Below are 5950 nucleotides of genomic sequence, written 5' to 3' on the forward strand. Positions count from 1 at the left end.
GGATGGGGGTGGGGGGGCGGGGGTGGGTTCTCATCTCTGCATGTGTCGGGAGTCTGAAGCCCCTCCCAGTGATGCCAGTAACCTTCACACAAAGTAAGAGAGGCTACACTGCAAACATCCCTGTGAAGATTAATCCCAGCTGGAGGAATGGGGCGATAGGAGTGTTCTCCAGACCAGCCAAGCCTGCATTTGAGTTGGGCTTGTAATGAGTTCCCCAGAAGGAAAAGAGATAACACGTTGGCTCCAAAAGAAAATCATCCTAGGGCTGTGGACCCGTTGTCCGGAGGCTGATCACATGGCTGTGAAACCGGATCAGTCAGTCTGGCTCCACCACTTGCCAAGGTGAACTCTAAGCTCCAGGTTTCCCCCAGGTATAAAATGGGGATAATACCAGCGCCTGCTTTACGTGGTTGCTGTGAGTATGAAGTGAGGGCAGGCCTGCTGCAATGCAGAATCGTGCAGGGCGTATAGTAAGCACAACAATTGTTAGTTGATGTTGTTTGCTTACAGGATAGAGCAGAAATATATTCCTGAGTTCTTTCAGTTGATATTTACACCAGGATTCTGAGTCTTCTGGGTCCCCAGCACTCTGCCTGACTTTTCTTCCTTATCTCCCTCAGAAGGAACAGTCAGGGAACAAGAGAGTTAGTTTTTTGTCTCCAAACAAACCATATTCTCCTCTTTACTTACTGAGAACACTCCAGTGGTTTTACTTGGAGTATTTAAATAAAGTACATTGGAGACTAGAATAGGCTCTTGTTTTATTACATGAAATAGTATAAGCGTACTTGGGGTGCACTCATATAAGGCACGTGAGCGAAGCAGTCTGCAGTGTAGGTCGAATATGGCAACCTGACAGTAAAACACGTGGAATCCAATGCATCCCTCCCTCCTCCTGCCCCCCCGCAGTGCTTTCCTTTCTTCCCGCACTTTGTTAAGATGATAGAAAATAAACTAATAAGGTATCAGGTGAAATGAGGAACTAACAGTACTTTCTTTGGTTGCCTGAGTTGGGAAAGACATCTAACGGAGTAGCGCTATGAGAGGTAGCATCGAGAGCCTGATTTTTGCAGGCCGTAGAAAAAGCCCTGGATTTCGTCTGCTGGGCTCTGGGACATTAACTTGCAGTGAGATCACCTTGTGTCTTGGTTTCCATTATTGTAATGCTCCCACGTCATGACTGTTATGTGGATGAATTCAGACACTGCCTATGTAACAACCAGGGCAGTGCCTGGCCCAGGGCGGGAGCTCAGAAAGTATGGGGTTGGCCAAAGTGTTCGATCGTAACATCTTGTGGAAGAACCCGAACAAATTTTTTGGCCAACCCAATACTGTCCTACACCTCAGTATCCTCGGGTTTCTCTCCGGTAAGTTTAGGATAATCATACTTACCTTATAAAGTTGTCATGAAGTTTAAAGAAGGATATGTGTGTCCAAAATGCTATACTTAGCGAACCATCAGGTATATTGCAGTTCTCAGTAAATTTTTTTTTTGGGGGGGGGAGGAATATCAGAATTTTAATCTCCAGATAAGGCTTTCAATATTCCCATAATACCTGAAAAGTATTGTCCACTTATGATGTCTCAGACCCTGTTAAGCACTTTATGGGCTTTAGCTCATAGACTCCTGAGAGCACTAAGAGATAGTTACTAACATTGCCCCCATTTTGCAGATGTGAAAACCGAGACTCAGAGACATGAATTACTTTAATGAGGTCTAATAGCTGCTATGTGGTAGAGATGTGAGGCCAAGTCTTCCTCATGAGAATCAGCCTATAACTCATGCTATTATGCTGTTTTGTCCTCTAGAAGTTGCCTTGGTCAGAATATCCTTCTTTATAGGAACTGTGTTCCATGAAAATGAGGCTTTAATTTTATGGCCTCCATTCAGTTCTGATCCTGATTAGTATTCATCCTATTTGATTCTAGATACTGTTTATTTACTTCCAAAATCCATCACTCATGGATCTGACCTCACAAGGGATACTTACAAGAATAGGCAAGGTCTCTAAAGATGGTCCCCAAATCTGAGATCCCAGACTTTGGGAATTACTGTGCAATCTCCCCTCGCCCCTCTTCTTTCCTCCTCCAGGTGACTAATTTAGGGAGATATCTGAGTCTTGGAATGAAAAAAGAAGTATTTATAGTCCTACTTCACATAAAAAGGGAGTTCAAAGGGAACTACCATTGGCTGATTAGTCAAACTGCTTTATCCATATCTGCTCACTTTATTTCACGTAACACAACCTGTAGTGTAGTAGTTTTATTATTACACTCATTTTGCAGATGAGAAAACAAGGCTAATAAGTGACAGAGTAGAGATTCAAACCCAGGTCCCAGTTAACACAAAGCGTATTCTCTTCCCACACCACCCGTCGTCCCTGTCCCACGAAGGCGCTGGGAGGCTTGGAGGAATGCTGTAATTCCATCCCGTCAGTTTGGGCCGCTGCCTAGCACTGTGGAGCAGAGCACCAGTAGCTCCTCTTGGTTTCTCCTGCCCAGAGAGCACTTCACACCCGCTTCCCTCTCTGCCACCCCCGGTGCATTGTCAGCTGTCTTGTAAATGCACCTGCTCAGTCTTAGGCAGATGGATGAGTGGAGCCTGCAACGGGGAACCGAACTCAGACAATGCCTGACGACTGTGGGGTCAGTAATGCCATTGCTGACCAGGGAAATAAACCATCACTCTTCTTACCGCTGCTTTGCAAGAAGAAGAAAAGTATTCTGTAAGGACCATTCTCACCTTGGTCAGCAGTGCTCAGAGTAAACAGGCACGATGAGTCCGGGGTGCCGAACGGTGCTTGATGGGGATGGTGATGACAGCAACAAAGAAGATGCGTGCTTTAGCCAGAGCTGGGTGCGCACAAGTGTGCGTACACACGTGTGCGAGTATGTGTGTGTATTTTTCCTGCCTCCGGAAGGGATGCTGTGTATTTCTGAGCAGCTCTGCACAAAGGAATCCAGCATTTAAGTTTTGCCTGCATCACATTCTGTTCACAAAAGATAGCCAGGAATGGTTTTCGGGGCATGGTTTCAAATTTAAAAAGGATTATGGCCCATGAACCCTAGAAATGGTGGGTGGAGGTGTGAACCTTTGAAATTCTAATGGCAGCCCAGTCTAAGGAGGTATATATTTACCCGGGCACAATATCTCATTGTTCACATACTCCTTTCTTGGCCAGAGGAGATGGGGAGGAGGAGCAGATATATATATATAACGTAGTCTTCAAATGAAACTGAAACAACAATTGGTGGCAGCAGTTTGGACTCTGGTGAGTTCCGTCAAGAAAGAAATCCCTGCTGTTGACCATCGCAGTTAGCTTAGCTTGTCGTAACAATCTTTATTCCTTGCGTCTGTAGAGCTGAGGGGATACACAGACTCAGCTCCAGCTGGGAGGGATCTATGTGGTCATTTTGACACACCCACCCCTTTAGTTTACAAGTGATGGCACCACGGCCCAAGGTGACAGCATCAGTTATTAGGAGAGAAAGCTCTGGAATCCAGGCCTCCTGGAATTGAGGCAATTATTCACCGACTCTAGGCTTTTCATAATGGCTCATATTTATCGAGTGTTTACTCTAAGTCATACATATGGGATGGAAGCAGCTACCAGCCCAGCGGAGGTGACAGGCATTCGATGACAACTTGGAATAGAGGGAAGAGTAGAAATAATGCAAAATCAAAGTCTAAATTGATTTCCAGCCTAGAGGAAGGCCTTCCTGGAATGGATGGAAGTCTGAGTGCTGGGTGTCGGGCTCTCAACTGCTGCATGGGGTAGCATGCGGTTACTGAGGCTCAGAAAGCTTAATTAGCCCAAGCTAGTAGTGGCCATGTTTGCTCCAGTCACAGAACCTTCTAGATGCAGGATGACCCAGTTAGTATATGGAAAAAGAGGTAGGATTTTCTTCTGGTGGCTCATACGCCAGTCTGTCAACAACAGCACATGAGCAAGTGACCTCCAGGTGCAGGTCTTTTCTTTTTTTTTTAAATATTTACTTATTTTATTTATCTTTGGCTGCGTCGGGTCTTAGTTGCGGCACGCGGGCTCTTTGCTGTGGTGCGCGGGCTTCTCTCTAGTTGTGGCGCATGGGGTCCAGAGCACCTGGGCTCAGTAATTGCCGAGTGCGGGCTTAGTTGCCTCCATGGTCCCTTCCCCGACCAGGGATTGAACCCGTGTCCCCTACATTGGAAGGCGGATTCTTAACCACTGGAGCAGCAGGGAAGCCCCCGGGTGCAGGTCTTAAATGGCCTGCAATGGCCATTTGGCTGTCTCCCCAGAACCTCAGCCTTGGTGTGTCCCAAACCAAACTTTTAAAGTGTGAATGAGGAGGAGGAGGGTGCCTGTTTGCTTCTTTACTTATTTTTAGAATGCCTCTCAAAACTGATGTCTCAACACCTCACTTTGGCAGGGAAGAGTCTTTATTGGTGTATGCTGCCTTACCAAGGCCTTCCTTGCATTAGCTGAAATGCTTGCCTTCCTAACATAAATGAGCAGTTCCCTGAAGGCACAGTGCAGGTTCAGGACAGCCAGCACAGGTAGACAAAACAGCTGGAACTCTCACAATGGCTTTCCTGTGCACAAAGCACTTTCTCATCCGTTATCATTTAACAGCCTCATGGGGTTGATGCCCTCATCTTTCCTCTTCTTGGGAGGCAACTGAAGGCCAAGATCGCAGAGCCAACAGCACGAGGCAGCCCCTCATTCTCTTTTCTGCTCAAGATGTCACCTTGTCAGAGAGGCCTTCTCTGAACACTCCTTATACCAATAGCACCTGCATCACTTTGTTACTCTATATGTACTCCACTTTATACTACGTAAGTATTGCTTTTCTGTTTCCCTACTAGAAGGTAAGGTCAGGAGAGCAGCTCATTGTCACTGCGGAATCTCCAGGGCACATAGCAGGGTCTTAGTAAATAGTTATTGACGGTTGAGCGAGGAGATGCGTTTTCATTCGACAATCCCTCCCAGGCCCAATGCTAAAACAGGCCCACAAGGTCCCTCCCTGCCTTGAGGCACTCCGTTGTAGTTTACGGAAGGTTGTCAGACAAGACAACCATACAAGGTGGCAGGAGCTCAATCCCAGGTGAGGCCCCGGGGCCAGCCTTCTGCCCAGGGGGGAGCATTTGGGAGCTGAGTTTACCAGGAGGCTCCCATTGGCTCCAATTACAGGAGCCAATCCTGAGGCGCTTCCTAAGGGCCTAGCGTTTTTTTTTTTTTTTTCCAAAACCAATTTCATCCGCAATCAATGGTGAGAAATTAAATGGATTCTTTGGACTAAGTAGATTGAGCAAAATAGCCATCTGCCAGGGCCGAGGAATGAGCAATCTGTTGGTGATTTTTCCGCTGAAATTTGGCATCTGCTTGGCGTTGTACACCATTTGCACCTCGGGAAATGCCTTTTACACCCCCGACCCTCGTCTGGCCTTCAGGTTTTAAAAAAAAAAAAAGCAAATGAAAGGTAAGAAAATTATAAAAAAGAAAGAACCCTTCATGTGTCTTCACTTAGCATTTTAGCGACTTAAGCAAAGTGCACAAAACGAGCCTTCCAAAGGCGGTGAGCGCCCTGAAAGGGAGTAAGGGCCGGAGCCGGCGAGCGGGCAGCTTCAAGCCCGGGCGCCGGGCCGGTTCCTCGCTGCGGTCGCGGGGGCCGCCCCGTGCCCCTGTCGCCGGGCCCGCGGCCCTCGCAGCAGGAGGCGGCTCTCCGGGCCTCGCTTCCTGCACCCACACGGGACTAAAAAAGAAAGCGCACAACTTTTTTTTGGTCCCCCTTCTTGCGAAAGGCTCGCGTAACGAGCTCGCCGGAGTAACCGCTCTGGGGGCGGCCCCGGGACGCTGGCTTCCGCCGCCCCGCGCGGCCCCCGCCCGGGAGCGGGCGTCGGAACGTGGCCCGGGCGGCGGCGCGGCGGGCGGGGGCCGGGCCGGGGGCGGGACCGGGGGCGGGGGCGGCG

At 48.5% G+C, this 5950-nt stretch overlaps 1 protein-coding gene across 5 annotated transcripts in view; it reads left to right on the forward strand.

Moving 5' to 3' along the window:
• LOC114487924 (arf-GAP with SH3 domain, ANK repeat and PH domain-containing protein 1-like) overlaps window positions 1-5950 on the forward strand; it is a 124867-nt gene that overhangs the window by 74710 nt on the left and 44207 nt on the right. The window lies entirely within an intron of this gene.

Source organism: Physeter macrocephalus, chromosome 15, assembly GCF_002837175.3.
Source record: "Physeter macrocephalus isolate SW-GA chromosome 15, ASM283717v5, whole genome shotgun sequence".
NCBI classification, from domain to species: Eukaryota; Metazoa; Chordata; class Mammalia; order Artiodactyla; family Physeteridae; genus Physeter; species Physeter macrocephalus.